Source organism: Lontra canadensis, unplaced genomic scaffold, assembly GCF_010015895.1.
Source record: "Lontra canadensis isolate GAN:19392208 unplaced genomic scaffold, GSC_riverotter_1.0 scaffold5, whole genome shotgun sequence".
In the NCBI taxonomy this organism is placed as follows: Eukaryota; Metazoa; Chordata; class Mammalia; order Carnivora; family Mustelidae; genus Lontra; species Lontra canadensis.
The window spans coordinates 21,394,141-21,414,718 of NW_022630999.1; the positions used below are offsets into that span (position 1 = coordinate 21,394,141).

The window sequence follows — 20,578 nt, forward strand, 5'->3', positions numbered from 1 at the left end:
AGCCATTCTGTGTGTCTTGTGGATCCTTGAAGTTGAAATAATCACATAACCTCAATAACTTTCATGTTGGAAGTAATCTTCTATAACCCAAACATCTAAGATCATCTCTACTTTCTGGGGCTGGAGATGAAAGCCAAGGAGAAATGGAAACATTTGAAAAGATAAAGCATTGGAAACTATATGAAATAAGTAGATACTATATGACTATTTAAAAGAATAAAGCAGATTTCAAAGAATAAAGTAGATTCATCTGTACTGGAATGGTAAAATAGCCATGATTTTCTTTTTTAAAGATTTTATTTATTTATTTGACAGACAGAGATCACCAGTAGGCAGAGAAGCAGACAGAGAGAGAGGGGGAAGCAGGCTCCCCACTCAGCAGAGAGCCCAACATGGGGCTCGATCCCAAGACCCCGAGATCATGACCCGAGCCGAAGACAGAGGCTTAACCCACTGAGCCACCCAGGGGCCCCAAAATAGCCATGATTAAGTGAGTGAATAAAATAGAATTGCCAAAGTGCATGTAGAAAATGTTAAAAGGACCCGCCTTATTTGTTTACATTCCCACTATGGCACGCAGAGCAAAGGTAACCGGTAAAGATCCCATATTCTGTGTGTGATTCCTTCCCCTTAAACATAGGCTGGCCTTGTGACTTGCTCCTCACCAGTGGTTTGTCTAAGGTGATGGGGGTTTCACCACTATGACTAGGAAATAAGAAATTATAACTTATGTCTTGCTAGCAGATTTTCTGTGTTGACTCTGTCCTTTGGTGGATTTGGTGAAGCGAACTGCCTTCTACAGAAGGGCACATGGCAGGGAGGTTCAGTAGCCTGCAAGCAACTGAATCCTGCAGACTGCTCCATGAGCTTGGAAGTGGGTCCTACATCCGTTGAATGTCAAATGAGACACCCAACCCTGACTAACATCTTCATTACAGCCTTGTAAGAGATGCTGAAGTACAGGAGCCAGTTAAGCTGTGCCCATATCCCCAGCCCCTAAAAACTGTGAGGCGAGAGAAATGGTGGTTGTTTTAAGCCACTAAGTTTTTAGTAATTTGTTATGCAGCCATAGGTAACTGATACACCCACCTATTTTTTATATTAGCATAGGCAGTGGAAAGTTGTCAATTTTTACATTGTACTTTTTTTATGTGGTAAAGAGGTTCCCAAGAATATGTGAATATTTTTCATAGATCCGTGTTCACATATATGTAATAGGCTCTGTGTTTAGTTTGACTCTTTGTGTCTAATCTGCATAGTACCATATTGGAGCACAGTGGTCTCCAAATGATGCATTGATGTGGTAAAAAATAATAGGAAAGAAGTAAGGGGTAAAAATCTGAAAAGACTTTTTTTTTTTTTTTTTGAGTTGTTCACATGAGAGTGTTACTAGGTTAAATAATGGTACAACTTAGTGTATGGATCAGTCTCTAGCCAAAGAAGACCCTCACTCCTTCTAATGCCCTTACAAAAGAATAGAATTGGTGTAAAACAGAATAAGCATGGCAAGGGATATGGCTTTTTTATACTTTATTAGGGGTGTTATCACCTGGGAATGTCAAAAACACTATTATCACAGAGATGAGAAAGATGTCCAATATATCAGCAGATGTTTCTAATACTTGGGTACATGCATGTGTTTTTTATTTATTTCTTTAGCATAAGATGGGCAGCATCAAGCATTTTAATTTCTTACAGAACTTTTCTTTTTGTTATTAGGAATCCAAAAACAATGATATTTCTGATATCTAATTATTCAGCATCTTCATTTGTCCCTGTTACAATAGTGTTTTTCTTTGACCGTGCCTGTTAGATCAAAACCACAGCTTTTACAAAAGATAAATTAGGAATTGGCAGATCATTTTTCAACAAATATTCATTGAGCAACCTACAAAGAGGGAGAATATACAGATGGGCTTTGCTGGTAGTTGAGAGATTTTTTAAAGAATATCTTCTGATATTTTTTTGATAAGACTTTTGAGTATCTTTTCAAAGCAGCTCTTACCCTAGAAGATCAGGCAAGGATTGCCACAGTCTACCTTGATTTTAGAGCAAAGCACTGAAATTCTTCGTTCAGAAAAATGAAGTTGAGATGATGGACTGGCCTACTGAAAATTCCATTAGACATTTTGTATGATGCAGCCCATGTCATTTCTAGCTAATCGAGTTAAGATCCACAGGATGAAACCTATTTAGGTTCCTGCAGTGAAATCTCTTATTTTATGTAGGATCTTATCTCTTGGGTGTGGCAGGAGTAGAATAGGAACATTCCAGGAGAGAAGCCAGGGAAAGCTGTGTGTTTGGAGGAAAGACTCTTGTTTTAGCACAAAAGTGGTGCCCAAAATGTGGGAATATGCCTTTGTCTTAGCTGGAAATGTTCTCTTATTTCTCTTTTACGTTACTTATAAATGTCTTTATCTTCGGTATTTGAAAACAAAAGTTTTTGAAGCCTACCATTGTGCCATTTTGGTAAACATCTTTTTAATCACTTAAATTACACAGCAATTCTTAGCTGAAATAGTTTTGTATATTGTAATGTTTGGTGACTCAAGCCAGCTGATGTATGCATGCGGATTTGAACAGTTTGTGAGAATTTTCGGAAGTCACACATGTAAACAAATGTTGATGCTTAGTTGCTTAGCAGTATTACATCAGTCCTAGAGATCCTCTGCAATTCTGGAGCTTTGTCTAGTAAAATAGGCTGTTTTTTTCCCCCCATTTCTTTTGTAGAATGCCATTATAGTTTCACAGAGTAATACATGAAATTTTAAAGATCTTAATTATTTTTAAGTAATGTCTACACCCAAACTGGGGCTGGAACTTATAACATTTCCTTCAGGAACTCAGTGAGAGGCCACAGTTGTGTGTGTGTGTGTGTGTGTGTGTGTGTGTGTGTGTGTATAATTTTTTTCCTCTATGAAAGTTGTCCTTTGATGTACATTTATAATTCCAAAGAGGCAAAACTATGTTGAATTAAATGCTGTTTTATTTTTCACCAATGCTCAAAATGTTTTAGCAAGTAAAATGTGATTTGGTAGTTTACTCAAAGGCCATATTTACTACTTTAATTCATTGACAAGGTTTCTATGCCATTCCTAACAGAAATCAGTATGTATGTGTATATATATAATTCAATAATTGGTTGGATTTTCCAGATTTGGTGAGTTTTAGCTACTTCTGGTTGAATCTCAAGAACTTACTGTGAGTATAAATCCAGATTCCCTTGATATCAGAATAATTAGCAGGGTTGGATAGAAAGTAATGTCTAAGCTCCCCACTTCTACTCTAGACTTCATAAATGAGAAGTGAAATATTGGCCCATAGGGTGTCATGCCCAGTTTTGACGTTGAATAATGTTATTCTGCTGTGGGTCGTAGTGATAAGTTATTTTGATGTTCCAAAGAACTTTTTTTAATTTGAGATTTCAGGATTTGTAATTTCTTTTAGCACTTAGGGGCTCCAAGTAGATGGTGGATGCATTTTTATTTTGTAGTTTAACCACAATAATTTTTTTTCCATTTTCATGATGTAAGGGATGTAAAAACATTGAAATGTCTCTTCCTTCTATTGAGGAATAGCCTGTCTTTCCACAGATGTAACATAATAGTGCTTAAACATTGAATAAAAAAAGAACCGAAGTGTAATTTAAACTTGATCAGATGATTTCAATCCTATGACCCTCAGCAAAATTCCATCATAATGAATGATAGGAGGTATTCCATAGCAATATCAGGAGATAATTTATTATGATACACTAGGTCTGGAACTACTATAGAAAATCTCTAAAATCAATAGGTCACGTTTGGAAATGTTTCAGGAAGTCAGCTAAGATGGAATATTGTTTTCCTTCCCAGCAGTCTTGGAGACAATCAAAGTATAATTTAAATCTTTTAGAAAATACTCCTATTCATTTTTCATTGCATATGAATATGGCCCTATAATTGCTCTATAACCATTAGCAGTTATATGATTTTTTAAAAGTATATGTGAATAAATACATGCTTAATATTTAGTTTTTTCCTGGATATCAAAGACCTCCAATATGAATACAATGAACCAAGCCCTTTTGAAGACATTTCACAATATTTTATTGAGTATCAATTTAAAATTCCTAATTGTACCTTGTTAAAATTGCTAATTGTACCATATTAATGAAATTTTGCTGGACCAGATACTGGCTGAATTTTATACCAGAGGAATTTTAGAAGCCTTTCATGTTACATGAAAATAGAGTTACATTTTAGTCTCCATATAAACTCAGACTCAATTCCATGGGAATTCCTTAGGTGCAAAACAGTCTAACACTAATAGTACTCTCTTGGATTTGCATAATGCTCAGTAATTTTCATAGCTCTTTCTTACTCCATTTCACATTTGATCTTCACACTATGCCCAAGAGGGTAGTAAGATGGGTATTATCCTCTCTAATTTGTAATCCCCTTGTTGAGTTGTGGTCTAAGAGGGACTTGCCTAATACTGAATCCTACTGCTGAGATAAGGTTCAAGTGTATTTCCTGGACTTCATCCTTGTCCTATTCTGATTTGAGGTCACTGGGGTATGGATTAATCAGTAGTGTCTATGCTTTTGATTGGGTTCTATGGTTATTTTTACATCAATACCCATATGCGGTTATGATTAAATTTTTCATTAAATTAGTTGATTTGGACATTAAAGCAAGTTTTTTCTTTAGGGAATCATTGAGTTAGCAAGGGTCCTCTTACTGTAAATAACAGGTATCAGAATAATACAGCATAAATGGAAAGATCTTTGAGTGTTTCTAGAGCAAATCCTTAATTTGATTACCTTGATCCTTGCCTTGACAGACTTTTTAGTCTCTCCAAACTTTTTTTGGCTTCTTCAACTTTAAAAAGGAAATGATGCTAGATTAAATGGGAAAATTCATATACAGTATGATATAGAATAAGCATTGAATAAATATTAATTGCCTCTATTCCTTCTTTAAAATGTGTTTTAACCCAGTAAGGAAGAAGATAGGTGGAATATTATATAGATGAAGTGTTTTACACATATTTTCATGTACGCTAATAAAAAACAAGTAACCCACTGAGAGTATGTGTACCTTTCTCATATAAATGAGTGAACAAACTTGTTTTTAATTTTTTGGCAGACTTATGAAACCAATTAGCTTGGTAACATATATTCAACTTTAATGGGCAAGTAAATAATTAATGTTATTGCCTTTGTAAATTTAGCTTTTCAGTTATAAATTAACATAATTAAAAGAGTAATGTTTCAGTATGCATTCTACTAGCCAAATTTAAATCAAGCAATTAAACTGTAGCTTTTCTGCACCAAATGAGCTCAGCTCATAATGAGACATACGACAGACATAAATTTGTTTTTTCATGGTCAGGTTCATTACAAAAACATGAAGGAAAATACTTGTAGTATGTGTAATCAAGTAAATTATTCCAAGCACCATAAATTGTTTTTCTGGGTCTTCTACCTTAAGCTCAGAACTTAGCACTATCATTTCTTCCTCTCGCTCTCCTGAAGAATGATCTCTTCTGGTAGAAGATTGCTTCAGTTTATATGCTGGGGTAAAAAGTAATAACATTTTAACATTAACATAATTGATAACATTTGCATCAGAATGTTACTGGGTTGTAACTACTTAGAGTAATCCAAATCTCCTGAAGAGGACAGGCTTATGTGTGGGGACAGGGCCTCAAAACCAGAGTGGAGATCATATACATGAAAGATTAAGTCATTTTGCTTGACTTGGGTTTGAAAGGCCAGCTATGTTGATAATTGTCTGGCATTGGTGATAGAGAGAAGGGTCTGAGGGGGTCACTGCTGTGCTCTGAAACCCACTTGAATGTAGAAAGGTATAAAGCAGTAGTTTGTATTCTCCCTTAGAAGTGAAGAGGTGTATTTTTCCACTTTGAAATCAGCCCTGTGGAGTACTATCAAGCAGATTTTAATCTAAGACAATATATTTTGGGACTACATTGTTCCAAGCTGAAGGAGTAGAAAATGGGACCTACTATGTGGGGATAATTGAACTGAAGACATTTTTAATCTTCAAGAAATACTGGTATATAATCAGACATGCACTGACTAATGATCTATATTTAACAATTCACCACATTAAAGCACACTACTCAAAGTAAAATTGTGGGGCATATTAGAATGGACATGTGTATCCCATTCATCTCTTTTTAGAGATAAACACAGCTGCTTCTCTTGGCCCACTGATACATCTGTAAAGTTAATCCCCCCTTTAGTGATGTCGAGTTTATTAAAACCCATTTTTTTTTTTTATCATGAAAAAACTGTATTTAGATTTAGCCAGCTGGACTCCGTTTAGATGATCCCAATTTTGTTGGCAACATCCAAAGCATCATAGTCGGGGGCCAGCCGAACGTATGCCTTCTTCTCTCCATCAGGCCTGATTAAGGTGTTGACCTTGGCTACATCAATGTCATAGAGCTTCTTCACAGCCTGTTTGATCTGGTACTTGTTGGCCTTGACATCCACAATGAACACAAGTGTGTTGTTGTCATCTATTTTCTTCATGGCTGACTCAGTAGTCAGGGGGAACTTGATGATGGCATAGTGATCAAGCTTGTCTCTCCTGGGGGCGCTCTTTCGAGGGTATTTGGGCTGCCTTCGGAGACGCAGAGTCTTGGGTCGTCGGAACGTAGGTGATGTGCGGATCTTCTTTTTTTTTTTGTGACTGTGGACGCCTTTCAGCACCGCTTTCTTGGCCTTCAAAGCCTTTGCTTGGCTTCGGCTTTGGGAAGGGCAGGGGCTTCCTTTTTAGCTTTCGGCGCCATCTTCGTAAAAGGGATTTCCAACGCTCGTTTCCAGGGGCTTATAGAGCAGAGTCTCCTAAAACCCATTTTTTAATATTTATCTTTAATTAGTTCAATCTACAGTGATGCATTATTTTAGCATATAATATCTCCAGGGTGAAAGATTTGAGTTGTTTGTTAGTAACTTTTGGGAAATGTGTATCCTAATGATTATGGTCTGTTTTGGTTACAGAAGTAATTTCTTCCCCTTGATTGCCATGTGATAGGGTCCTTGCCAGCTTAGGTCCAATTGAGAGTTTTTCTAAATGCAGTATATGGTTATTCCATTTTATTTTTCTGGGCAGCATTTTTCTTTCCAGAGTCACTGCCCATTACTTCTGACACATACTATGGACATTTAAAAGCAAATAAAGTTGAAAATCACAACTAACTTATACTTCTCATTAGCCCATCAAGTTACCTTGGAATAAATCTATAAGTCACCAATTCTAAACCTTAATTTGAATCAGAAGCTGTAGACCTTCTCCCTAGGAAAATAGAAATAACAAGATATGGTACACAAATTTTGGAGCCCCTAGAAGCTCTTTCTTGGTTTCAAGTTGAAACCTCTATAATCAGAATTACCAAGACTGGCAGTTCTCCCTTTATTATTCTGTTCCAATTCAGTAGTTCTTTGTAAAATGTTCTAAATTAGAACTCTTATTGTTCTAAATTAAACTCTATTAATGGTCCATATTGGTTATATTAAATTTATGTAATTTCTGTTTTGCAAAATGTTGGTAATTTTCCCAAGTTAAACCAAACACCACCTGTTCCTTGAAGTATGCTCTCTTTCTCTCTCTCTCTCTTTTTTTTTTTTTTTAGATTTTATTTATTTATTTGAGAGCAAGAGGGAGCATGAGCAGAGGGAGAGGCAGAGGGAGAAATGGATTCCCCGCTGAGTAGGAACGAGATGTGAGGCTTGATATCAGAACTCTGGGATCATGACTTGAGTAGAAGGCAGACACTTAACAGAGTGACCCACCCAGGTGCCTGAGGCTCTCTTCTCTTGAATCCTCAAGTGAACCAAGAGTAGGGTAACCTTTCTCTGTCATGCCCCCCATCAACTCCTATCCCACTTCATAGATGTATCTTTCATTTGAGTTCATATGATCAGCTGTGTTGTAGTTGTATTTCCACCACCATTTTTCAGCTTCTTCATGGAAACAAATTCTGGGATTTTTTACCACACGTTTTTATTTATATCATATTAATAGTAAATATTGTAGAATTGTGCCTTTTTAAACTAGAAACCCTGAAATAAGCAGGTTTGGGAACTGACATGGTTGCCTTTTAGAAGGTGCACCACTTGGCTTACTAGGGTAGAAAGCTGTGAAAAGTATAGTTGAGTAGCTTCAATTGTTTATCGTGATGTGGGCACTGGTTGCTATATTTTATAAAAGATAATGAAGAGTGTTATCTAATTGATGAAATGGTGTATTGTAGGCCACTTTAGAGAGTTTGTTTTGCAATTAGAAAACTCATCCATTCTGATCCTACCAGTTACTAGGACAGAAAAAGAGGAGTAAACAAGATACATGCCTTTTAGTAAATGTTGTTTAATTTTTATGTTAATTTTAACAGTTATAAGTTAACTACTTTTTACTGTTTGCATTCTGTAGTGTTTTATCTAAGGACAATGAAATAACCTTGTGAGGCACCTCCATATAGGTTTTAAGAGCTTTTGCTATGGAATCAGTAGTTGGAAACTTTTGCCTCCTAATAGCTATACAAATTTGGGCAAGTTGTTTCATTTATGGGCCTGAATTTTCTCAGCTGTAAAATGGGAATATAGTCATAACTGAGTACAGTTCATTATGAGACTTGATGCCCTGTACATCTATCAAACATTAAACAAATATGATCTGTTATAAATATTAATAGGGAAGGTTATCTCATAATATCTTTATGATATGTCCTTAATTTTATTTATTTGAAACAGACTTTTAAAACTCCTAATTATATTTCCTTTAAAGATCTTGAGGGCATTAACACCTTGGGCGATGTTAAGATCCAGAGCTGAAATTTCTACCAAGTCTTACTGCCTTTCTAGGTAAATGTATTGCTTTTTGTTTAATAAATTTTTTTGAGCTGTGTATCTACACAAATAGAAACTCAAGAATATGAGGGCTCATCAAGCTCAGTGTTTAGCTTCACTGTGAGTGAGTGAAACCAACACGGGAGAGCAGTGAAATGCACCATAGTATATTTTTTCAGGTTTGTTACCTTTTGATATTCAAGAAGTCCATAAGGTATTGGGACATATTGAGAATGATTCCTTCATAGTAGTCTAGTTATTTCCCCCAGCAATAATCCCACCATATTCTTCAGTGAGTATAGGCATTGGTTTGCTGATAAACCCACTCTCCAGAAAGGGACACCTTGTCTTATAGCATTGGCCAATGCTAAGACTGTAAATATTCCCAACACGTTTGGCTTCATGACTTAACTACTAGCTCACACAATTCCTGGAAACAGAGTATGACTCTTGCTAGCTGGCTTCCACGTATCATGCTAGATCCTTTACTCTCATCTCTCAGAGCCATCTTTTAGTTGCTTGCCTGTTTAGGAAGTAAAATTCCCCTTCTTTTGGACACCTTCTTTCTTCTCTTTTCTCCCTTCACATCTAGTCTTGCTGTCTTTGTGGGCTTCCTTTCTGACCCTGTGCAGATTTCATTCACTCAGTTTTGGTTCTTGTCTGATTTTTCAGTGGTGGGGTTGGTCGTGCAGTGGGAGGAGGAGGTGGGGGAACCATGCAAGTCTTGCTAGAAGTCTTGCTCTTTCCTTAACTTTACAAATAGTTTAATCTATTTAAATTCCTTAACGTAGCCTGTGTGGCTTTGTGTGGCCTCATCCCAATTTATTTTTTCATTGTGATGGTTATAACGTTCCTTCCTGACAATGTGTAACTCCTTCATTCATATAGGACTTCTTTAAGTTCCTTGAAAGCACAGTGTTCTCTCTTCTAGGCTCTTCTGCAAGGAGTCTTTTTCTGCTTAGAAAGGTCTTCATATCTCTTTTCCTCTTCTCAGGTTTTCATCTATGTAAACACTTTACAGCCTCAGAGCTCATAGATGCTCCCTTTTCTGTGATGACTCAGATGAAGGTTATCCTTGGGTGATCCCACACAGCCTGGTACTTAATTCTGTCAAACCATTTTTTATGTCTCACTCATTTGTCAATACTTGTCAACACACAGACAACTATTTGAAAGACACCACATATATATAAGGCAATTGAGAAACCATGGCTGTTGAGGACACTTATAGATTAGGAATCAGGAGATCTTGCATCATTTGGGGCAAGTCAGAAGGTCTTTAAGACTTAGTTTTCTTCATTTATGCAATATTGTGCATTCCTCTTCTTGCATTCTCAGAAACTACTGTCTTACCCGTGGTTTGGGGATCAGTGTCAAAGTGTAATATTTAACAAGTCCCTTTGTGTCTAACTTCCTTTAAGACATGAGAAGTAGGGTTGTACCATGGTTACAAGTGCGGACCCTGGATTTAAGCCATCATTAACACAAATCCCAGCACTGCTACTTTGGGCAAGTTGCTTGTTTTCCTCTCCTGTTTCTTGGAGATGCTGATAGAACCTTCCTAGTAAGCGAGGGAGCAGAGCTGAGTCAATACATATGCATGGGACTTGGATCTTTTTCACTCACCTGTAATGGTCTTTCCCTCCTCTCCTTACAGCATGCTTCGTATAATTCCTTCCCTGGGTTCTGGCAGACTGTATGGCCTTGGGTTGGATATCAGCATGAACACAAGGACTTTGAAAAAAGCCTGAAGCCGTTTCTTATTCTCCCATTTCCTCTCAGAATTGAGCTTCCTCGTGTACATTGACAATTTTATTTTTCAAATAAGTACTCTTTCCCCTATCCAAAATAACTTTTCAAATTAATATAATGATTTGTTCCATTCTGAGGGGTAATTATCTGTAATGTTTTATTTTTGGAGTAATATCAGTAATTTTCAGAAGCTGGAGCTTGTCATAAGATCATTGAAAGATAAGTAATTTTCTTCTCACTACTCCAGGAGAGTGGCTCCATGGATTCTAGTCACGCTGGAGAAGTGAGTTGAGTGAGCTGGTTGCCTGTTGATCCACACGGTAATGATATGTATGTGATGGAGTGTATGAGATTTGGGGTGGGGTGGGGAGAATGAGAAAGAGAATATGTCAGTGAGAAAAACTGACTAGGAAAAATGGTTCCAGGAAATAGGACATACTTCCAGTACTGAAGGAAGGACATTACCTTTACATCCATGGAACCTCTGGAGCATCCCTGGGCCGGTGAACCCACCCTCCTCACGGATGAGGGGAGCAGGAGTGGGAAAGAGAGTCTAAGTCTTCTACAGATCATCTCCAAATCTATTTTGATGTCTTTTTGAGGGTATGCGGAACAAAGATCCTACCTCTGTTTCCACTGTGCTGACAACCAAAGGCCAGAAGGAGCCAGGCACAGAAGGGTGGCCAGTGTGGCCCATGTGGCTGATGCGTGCTACATAGGTAGAAGTGTAGAGCACACGACGAGACCTGTGAAATGGGCTGCATCTCAGATCTGCTAAACTGCAGGGAGGATCTGGGATTTTATTCTGAAGTCAGTGGGAAACCTTTGGAAAGTTGAGGCTGAGGAGTGGAAATGGCTTATTTTTAAAAACTTAATTCCTGCTCCAGGAAACCAAAAGAGTGAGATCACTGAAGATGCATTGATTGGAAGCCAGTGAGAAGGTTGTAGAAATATTCCAGACAAGTGGGGATATGCTTTTAGGGGTTTAGTCTAGGAGAGGGGAGTGGCCCACAGTGCCTGGAATGGCCTCCTCCCTGGGAGAGGCACTGCAGGTAAGTCGCTTAGTGGCAGTGTGGCTGGCTTCTCAGCAAGGTGATGTGTGGCTTTTAGTGTGACAGGGTTTAGAAAAGCAACCACAACTCATCCTTTATGGTGTGTAGTCCGTGTGTGTGCACGCACATGTGTGTTTGGACAGGTAGAGTGTGTCACATTGCCCTAAGTTTCTCCCTTAAAACTGGAGGCTAGAGGTGGAATTCTTGGTATGCTCTCCTCTAAAATGGTGAACAAGTTCAAGGATTTGACCCATTTGTTTTCCTTTTCAATAAAACATTTTATCCTCTTAGAAATTTCTCAACTTAGAGCTTTGAGTAAGTGAGATGCAAAATGAAGATAGACATTTTTGGACTCAGCCAAATGGTTCATGTAAGTTCATGAGCATCACTTGGTTCCAGATGGCTAAGAACAATTATCAGGCATTTCTTTCAACTTTAATGTTTTCAGAGAACTTTATGATAAGCCACTAATTTAACTTCACATTTTCCTAGTAAGAAGTGAGGGAAAAGTAATAGCCAGCTATCTAAGGCACAATTATGTAATTCATACAGCTCTGTGGGTTCTTAATAAATACTGAGTGGTAACTTAGCTTGTGCTACAGTGGGAAACAGATGGTTCTGGAAGGTTTGGGATTGGCAAAACTGTATTTCTCAGTACTTCATACCAAGGCTTCAGGAATTGTTATTACGATTTTGTTTGTGTGTGTTTTGAAAATTGAAGCAGGATGCTAGACCTGTCCTATAATCTTTTCTCCTTTCCAAAGCATGGATATTAGTATGTCTCTGTCACAGGATGGAAAATGAGGCTGGGTGAGTAGGTGGGTTGCTTCAGGTTTGCAGAACAGGGGTTTAGCTCAAACGTTTGAGTGACTTCATAGTCCTTGTTCTGATGTTAGATGACAGCTTTCCTCTCTTTGTTGAGGTGACAAAGCTGTTCCTTTCCCTATCCAGACACTTGGCCGGCCTGCAATGTATATCTGTGTTGTTTTATAAACTTTCCCTAATCTCCCTCTTGATGGGGCTAAATATGTTTCTAAATCTAATCTTTCTGGTTTCTAATGTGATTTTGGAGAAAGCTGATTTCCAATGCAATGGTTTTGCAATTATAGTAGTGTCGTAGCTTCTGTGCATTTAATTTATGCAAATTCAACTGTATGTGCATAGCAAATGGAAAGAGAACCATTTCCATCATTCAGAGGAGTCTGTTCCCCGGGTCCACGCAATGTGCATATGCCCCCATGTAAGAGAGGCAATATTCTCTGCTTTCCTCAGTGTCTGTTCCAGTCTCTGATGCCTCTATAGGGTAAGGATTTCATCTGAGTGAGGTCCTCTTCCTTAATAATACTTACTTCCACACTACGGGACCTGAGATGAGATTTTGCTTCATTTATTGTTCAACCAAAGAAATGTGTGCTAAGAAATGGAAGAAAAGATTTCCCCCGCTGGATCTACTCATTTAACAAAAACTAAATGAGCATTTATTATGTAGCAGCATTGTGCTAGGTACTAGGAGTACTGCCAGGGACACAGTGAACTACTGAGATAGATGACCTGCCCTCACAGAACCTAGAGCTCAGTGGCTTCTGAAATCTCTTAGTTAAATACTGCCTTCCTAAGGTATTTTGAAGCATGGTGTTGGTTTTTTGTGATTTTTCACTTTGCTGATTTTTACCCTGAAACCCTTCTGTACAGCCACTTTGAAGACACTATGGCAGTTTCTTAGAACACTAAACATCTTTGTACTTGATGATGTAGTGATCGTGCTTCTTGATATTTAGCTGAAGGAGCTGAAACGTATGTGCATAGAGAAACCTGCTTGTGAGTGTTCAGAGAAGATTTATTCATAATTGCCAAAACTTGAAGACAACTGAGGTGTCTTTCAGTCAGTGAATGAGTAAAGAAACTGTGGTCCATCTGTACAATGGAATATTAGGCAGCGCTGAAACAGATGAGCTGTCAAACCACAAAAAGGCCTGGAGAGACTTAAATGTGCATTACTAAATGAAAGAAACCAATCTGAAAAAGGCTACACACTATGAGCTTCCAATTGTATGCCATTTCACAAAAGGCAAAACTATAGAGATACTTAAAAAGATGAGTGGTTGTCAGGGATTAGAGGGAGGGAGGAACGGAGAGAGTGCAGAGGACTTTTAGGACAATGAAACTATTCTGTATATAACTGCTAGAGTGATGACATTTCTTTAAACATGTGTCAAAACCCATAGAATGTGTAGGACCAAGTGGGATCCCTAAGGTAAGCTGTGGACGTTGGGTGATGATGATGAGGATGGATTGATATAATGGTTCATTGATGATAACTATGTAGCAGTGGTTCAGGATTTTGATGATGGAAGTGACCGTGCATGCTTAGGGACTGAAAGTGAATGAGAACTCTTTGCCCTTTCTGTTCCAATTTGCTATCAACTGAAAACTGCTGTAATAATCTATATAAATAAACCGCTTGTTCTCCTCTCAGGTACCCCCACATAAGCCATGACTCTGTGTCCTACATATTCTTAACAGTTTCTTGATAATATAGTGCAGGTGTGTAGTTGTGCCAGGATCATAGTAGTATTTGGGAAGATGCTGTTGGGGGTGGCATGATTTGGAAAGAAGGGAATTGGGCATTAGAGAGCTGGATTCTTGTCACTTTCATGACCCCAATCACTTTTGTGACTTTGGACAAGCCCCTTTCCTCATCTGCAAAATGGTACTATTCTACCGGCTGACCTCTAGGACTCTGTCCAGTTCTTTTCTTTGAAACATTTTTAACTAAGGGATTGGGACTTGGTCCTAATTATTTAATATTATTACAGTAAAATCCCTTCAAAGTCATGAATTACAGGTCATATCTTTGTTCCTTTAAAAATTAAAAAAAAATACTTAAAGTCATACAGATCAACAGTCTCACATTGGGCTGTTCTATGGTCTTCCCTGTAGGGCAGATTCCTATTATCTCTTACACAGTTCTTTGGAAATGGTTGCGAAAATTGTTCTTAGATTTATGGTTAAAGCAAAATCATTTTACATTGTGCGACACACTTTGATTCTAGAGGTCACTTTGGAGAAAGTATTCAGTATGACCTAACAGAGATAACAGGACAGTCCTTTTATTTTGATTGTTTATAATATTTTATGATACAAGGTTATATTTTTTCAATTAAGGAAAATGGTAAAATGAATGACTGTGTGTCCACTACCCAGCTTGGCAAATCCTAAGATTTTGCATATTTGCTTCCCAGTTGTTTAAGTAATAAAATACTAATGGTTAAAGCTTCATATGGGAAAAAAGTGTTTTCAGAATAAATTTCCCATTTCTGTCTGTAACGTGAGTCACACACTCATTAAGAGCAAAAAATAATAATAATAATGGGAATTAATGAGGTCAAAATCCTTCAGAATTTTACCACCTAGAGACAACTATTACCATTTTTATCACCTTCCTTTGTTAAACAGATGCTCTGTGTGCTTTTTGTCTGGCAAACAGTTTTATTTCATTATGGAAAATTTAAAACACTTTTTTTTAAATTTTATTTTATTATGTTGTGTTAGTCACCATACAGTACATCATTAGGTTTTGATGTAGTCTTCCGTGATTCATTGTAAAGTATATTTAAAGTAGAGGGAACAAGGTAATGAAATCCTAGGTCACCATAAATCATCTGGAAGACTTACCAGTTTTGTATACATCACCCACTGGCAGTTTTGTATACATCACCCAGAACTCACTAGAACGAATTCCTACCTGTAACATTTCTTCCTTAAATATTGCAGTGTTCAACTCTAAAAGATGACATCTTTTTGTAAATAAAACAATGTTGTTATTATACCAAAGATACCAGTCATGATTTTGTACTGGCAAGTATCTAGTCTTTTTTGAGTTTACTGCTCATAATTGTTTTTTTCACTGTTTGTATATCAGGATCTAAATTTTTTATCCATTCGAAGTACCTGTGTGTTTCTTAAGTCTTTCTTAATCTGTAGGTTCCCATCACTCTTCATTATTCTCCTTGTGATGTATTTGCTGAAGGTGATCTGGTTCTTTATCCTGTAGACAATTCCACAGCCTGGATGTTGCTGATTGTATCCCGGTGTTGTGTAAGCAAATGCCACAGACCTTGGATTTCCTATAAACTAGCTGCTTTCATTGGGGTTGTTTGGCTGGACTGTTACCTATGTTAAGCTATTGTGCCTCCAGATCTTTCTTTTGTGATGTTAGTAGTCATTGATAATTACTACCTAGATGCATTATTTCATTAGGAGTTAAACCATGATGGCATTCCAATTTTACTATTTTGTTTTAATTTTTTGGTGAGAAACTTCTACAAATGGAAACTTCCTTTTTCAGTATTTGATTATAGGATATAAGGAAAGGCAGGACAGAAGGTTGATTGTCATTTATTTACTATTTTCAAAATGATGATTTGGTTTTCTAGCATCTTCCAAAGGTGACCAATGACATTTTTCTCCTTCTCCTTCTCCTTCTCCTTCTCCTTCTCCTTCTTCTTCTTCTTCTTCTTCTTCAGTATCATTGTAAATTTACTGATTTAAATCTATCTGTGGTATTTCATTTCTTTCCAGTATTAGGATCATTGGTGCTCTAATTTTCTCACGCAGAATTTCGATTTCTTATTAGGCATGTTGCTGAGTTCATAGGCTATTCGCATTTCTTTTTCTGTATGCTTCCTATTGATCTCCCTGCCTATTTTTCTAGGCACTTACTAGCACTTTTTTTTTTTAAAGATTTTATTTATTTATCTGACAGACAGAGATCACAAGTAGGCAGAGAGGCAGGCAGAGAGAAGAAGGGAAGCAGGCTCCCTGTTAAGCAGAGAGCCTGATGTAGGATTTGATCCCAGGACCCTGGGATCATGACCTGAGCCTAAGGCAGAGGCTTTAACCCACTGAGCCACCCAGGCACCCAGAGACTTTCATTACTTAACAAAAACTCTGATAATCAATTAATGGCTTGGGGGATGGGCAGTAATTCTGTTCCTCTTACCTTTAAATGATTTGGGTTTATCCAGCTCCTCAGTCCTTCCCACTTGGCCACCACAGAATTACCAAGGAAGTGGTGTAGCTTGCTTTGGAGATCAGTGAGTGAAGGAAGTCAAACATAAATGATTTATCTCTGCTCTCAGACTTATGCAATGGCTCCCTATTCTAGCCTTTTTGGGGATGACTGCTCATAATTGTTTTTCACTGTTTGTATATCAAGATTTAAATTTTTCATCCATTAGAAGTGACTGTGTATTTCTTAAGTCATTCTTAATCTGTAGGTTCCCATCAGTCTTCATTATTCTCCTTGTGATGTGTTTGTTGAAGATGATCCGGTTCTTGATCCTATAGACAATTCCACAGCCTGGATGCATACTTTGTGCCTCACAGAAAGAAACATGACATAGATTTGATGTTCTCAACGACTTGGTGTAGTAGGCAAGACACAAGCCTAATGTTGCGCATATTACTATTTTTTACCTCCTAAATCCCTTGTAAGAGCCCCTGAGGTTTGTTATGCCCATTAAATAGGTAAGAAAATTCATACCACTATGAATTATAAATACATTACATTAATTCAAACATAGCATCATTGTGTTAAAATTACTCCTCAAAAAGCATGCTTAGTTAGAAATATGTATTAGGACTTCTCTCTTGCAGACGAAGCACTGGGAGGTAGAAAAGCATGCCCAAAGACACAGAGAGTGGGGCAGCAGAGCCAGGAGTCAAACCCAGGCAGGGATCTAATACTTTAAGCCTTTATGACCTTTGTAGTTTATGGTATCAAGGCAAAATCGTATCCATGTTGACAGCCTTCTAGAATGATGCGGGTTTGCTAAGCATCCATTGGTGTTCATGGTGGCATAATATCGTGGATCTAACTTAGCTTTGTCACCAAGAATAAGAGATTGGACACTGTGTTCCAGGGATGAGGTTATGTTTCCTGATACTTTCTTTCCTGGGTTAGTATCTAGAGGTACATGGCAAGCTGCCACTTAAGATGGCCGCTGGTAATTGAATCACTGGTTCACTGAAGTAGGTACTCCAGCTGTATCTCCACGATAACGTATAATGTGGGGGGTAGGTAGACTCACCATTGTCTGGGATTGAGGGGACACAGAAAGCCCACTGTCTGGGCTAGAGGCCACATAAGATAGCATGCTGCCAATGTGAATTCCAGAGGTATCTATAAAGTTGGGTGATCCTTGGGCACATGTGGAAGTTGATAGAGAATTTGACTGAATGCGTGAATCATGAGAAGAACAGTGGTATTTAGGGAATCCTGTATGTATGTATACACTTGCTATTAGGCTGGGAACAAGGACGGCTTCTCTGGTGATGGTGATAAATTTCCTAAAGCAACGGTGGGACCTGTATTTGTAGATCTCGAAAATAGCAAATGTGAGCCCGGAAGGAATAGTGGGTAGAGGCACATGGAAAGGGGTGTGGGTAGGTATGTATCCTATGAATGCTAAATTTTAAAACCACGTTTTGGGGCCACTGTTCTTTCTACCTACAGACTGTCCGTGTCTGACCCATTTGATGAAGCTTGAGATAAATCATTTGTTAGCTAGCTAAAGCAAAATACAGATCAACAATTATCCCAGATGCTAGCAAATTCTTTGAAGTTTCATTATAATGTTCAGTTGAATTTCTTCTAGAATTCCCTTGACTTCTCTATTCAATTTTAAAGGCTGACCAGGTAAGGAATTAAGGTGCTGATGAATTGGCAAGCGATCAGGTGCCTAAAAGTCATTGGGCATTTTCTGTATTTCTTAAAATCCAGCGACACAAATTTTCTTTTGTTATTCCCTAGTATTTGATTGTTTGGTGTCCAGATGAGGAATAAACAGCAGCCTTCCACATCCATCCCAAAGGTATTGATTGCATTTACAGATAAGCACCCAGATCTCCAAAGTATTTTATGTTTCATGGACCCACCATTGTTTCTGTAGTGTGAGCTGGTAGGATGTGTAATTAACATTTTATAAACTGAGTCCCATTACCAGCGGTGACTTGGTTCCCTGAATCTGCCCAGGAAGCAGCTGTTGCAAGCTGTGGGATGATTTCCTCTATGGCTTTGCAGGAGACCTGCCCTCTGCTCTATCTAAGTGCTTCCACTCTCCTTGGCAGAGACCCAGCTGGGCCAGTTTTCACAATTACATTCTTTAGGAGACTGATGGAATTCTGACTTTGGAGTTAAAATGGTGGCATTTCCAGGGTGCCTGAGTGGCTCAGTGGGTTAAGCCTCTGCCTTCAGCTCTGGTCATGATCTCAGGGTCCTGGGATTGAGCCCCGCATTGGGCTCTCTGCTCCAAGGGGAGCCTGCTTTCTCCCCTCTCTCTGCCTGCCTCTCTGCCTACTTGTGATCTCTGTCGGTCAAGTAAAAAACAAACAAACAAACAAAAAAACGGTGGCATTTCCAAGTGTCAAATCCTTTGTGATTTTTAGCATATTTGGGAAACACCCATAAGCTCCAGGGTAGGTTTCTGAGTTTAGATCCTGCCTGTCACTTTCTAGTTGTGTGACTTCACACAAATTACTTAATGACTTTCTAATATGCAAATGGAGGTAATGAACACATTAGTAAAGCATTGCTGGCCACAGGAATACTGTGTGCAGGTCTATGAGGCAGCCTTGGACACATACATGGTGCCTGTATCATCCCAGGGCTTCTCCACTTCCTGGTAAAACCCAGCCTAATTTCAATAGAGCAGAATTCACAGTTCATCCCTTCCCCCTCACACACTTCCACCCAGAAATCTTCATCAAGAGCCATTTGTGGAATTCCTAGTATCTTTATGTCACTCTCCTACTCTCCTTCGTTCTGCCTTCTCTGGGGAGTGTGTCTGGGTGCCTTTGTGGATCAGTGCCTGTGTGTGTTCTCTGCTCACAGGAATCACTGTTAACACTGCCCAATCATTAGAGAGGTGTGGTTCACACTCTGCCATCAGAATAGCCACTAATTGATAACTTTTGAAAAATGACATATTCTCCGAAGCATTCAAGGCTGCCCAACAGGCAAAGATTACACCCACCTCAATGATTAGCACTCGAACTGTGCAGACGCTAGTGATAGAAGACACATGTTGTTCTTTCTTGACATTATTCCCTTTGACAGTCTTCCTCCTATATCCTTTCTTGGTTTATTTTGCTACAGAATGGCATTAATCCCATCATGTTTCCAAATGTTTCAAAGATTTCAAAAAAGCTGCTTTCTGCAGCTGTGTCATCTGAGCCCAATGCCTTCTGGACCGTTGCATTCATGTAGCAGCCCGTTAATGAATAGAATATGTACTTATGGATTTGGTGACTGCTTTTCATTTCTTTGCTGAAGGAGGGAAATAAACCAGGATCAATTAAGAAGAGCTGTGTGCTGGATGAGGGCTGGGGATCAAACAGGAAATTGGCTTGTCTCTTGAGAAAACCAGGAATTAGAGCTCTCTCTCTAGATCAAGCAGAAATTAGGCTATTTGAAACAGCACACTCTATGTCACTACTTGAGTCAATCAGCAGCTTTGTAGGAATTTGCCATGTCTTCCTATATCTGGGCAAGTTAGGAAGTTAGGAAAGGAAGTTAGGAAAATTGCAAAAGACAACAAAAAACTGCAGAAATAAAAGCTCCATGAGGGTAGGAATAAAGTCATTAATAGTCCCTATCCTTAACAAAGTGCATAGTCAATATTATGTACTCAAAAAAAAAATCTATTAGTAAATGCATTTCTGAGCAAATCCTTCAGTGACTTAGCATGGAGTAGAAATAACTTGTCTCTGAAGCATCTTAACTTTTTATTAGGCTGTGGTATAGCTAAACCTGAAAGGTAGATGACATATTTTTATGTTGTTGCTACCTGAACATAGACAGTTTCTTAATATCAGTTAGGAGAAGCGAAAGAAAGATGCATTCAGATAGGCTGGA

General features: G+C 38.2%; 1 pseudogene; it reads right to left on the reverse strand.

Moving 5' to 3' along the window:
• Positions 1 to 6,328: 6,328 nt before the first annotated feature.
• Positions 6,329 to 6,816, reverse strand: LOC116864237 (annotated as a pseudogene).
• Positions 6,817 to 20,578: the final 13,762 nt, after the last annotated feature.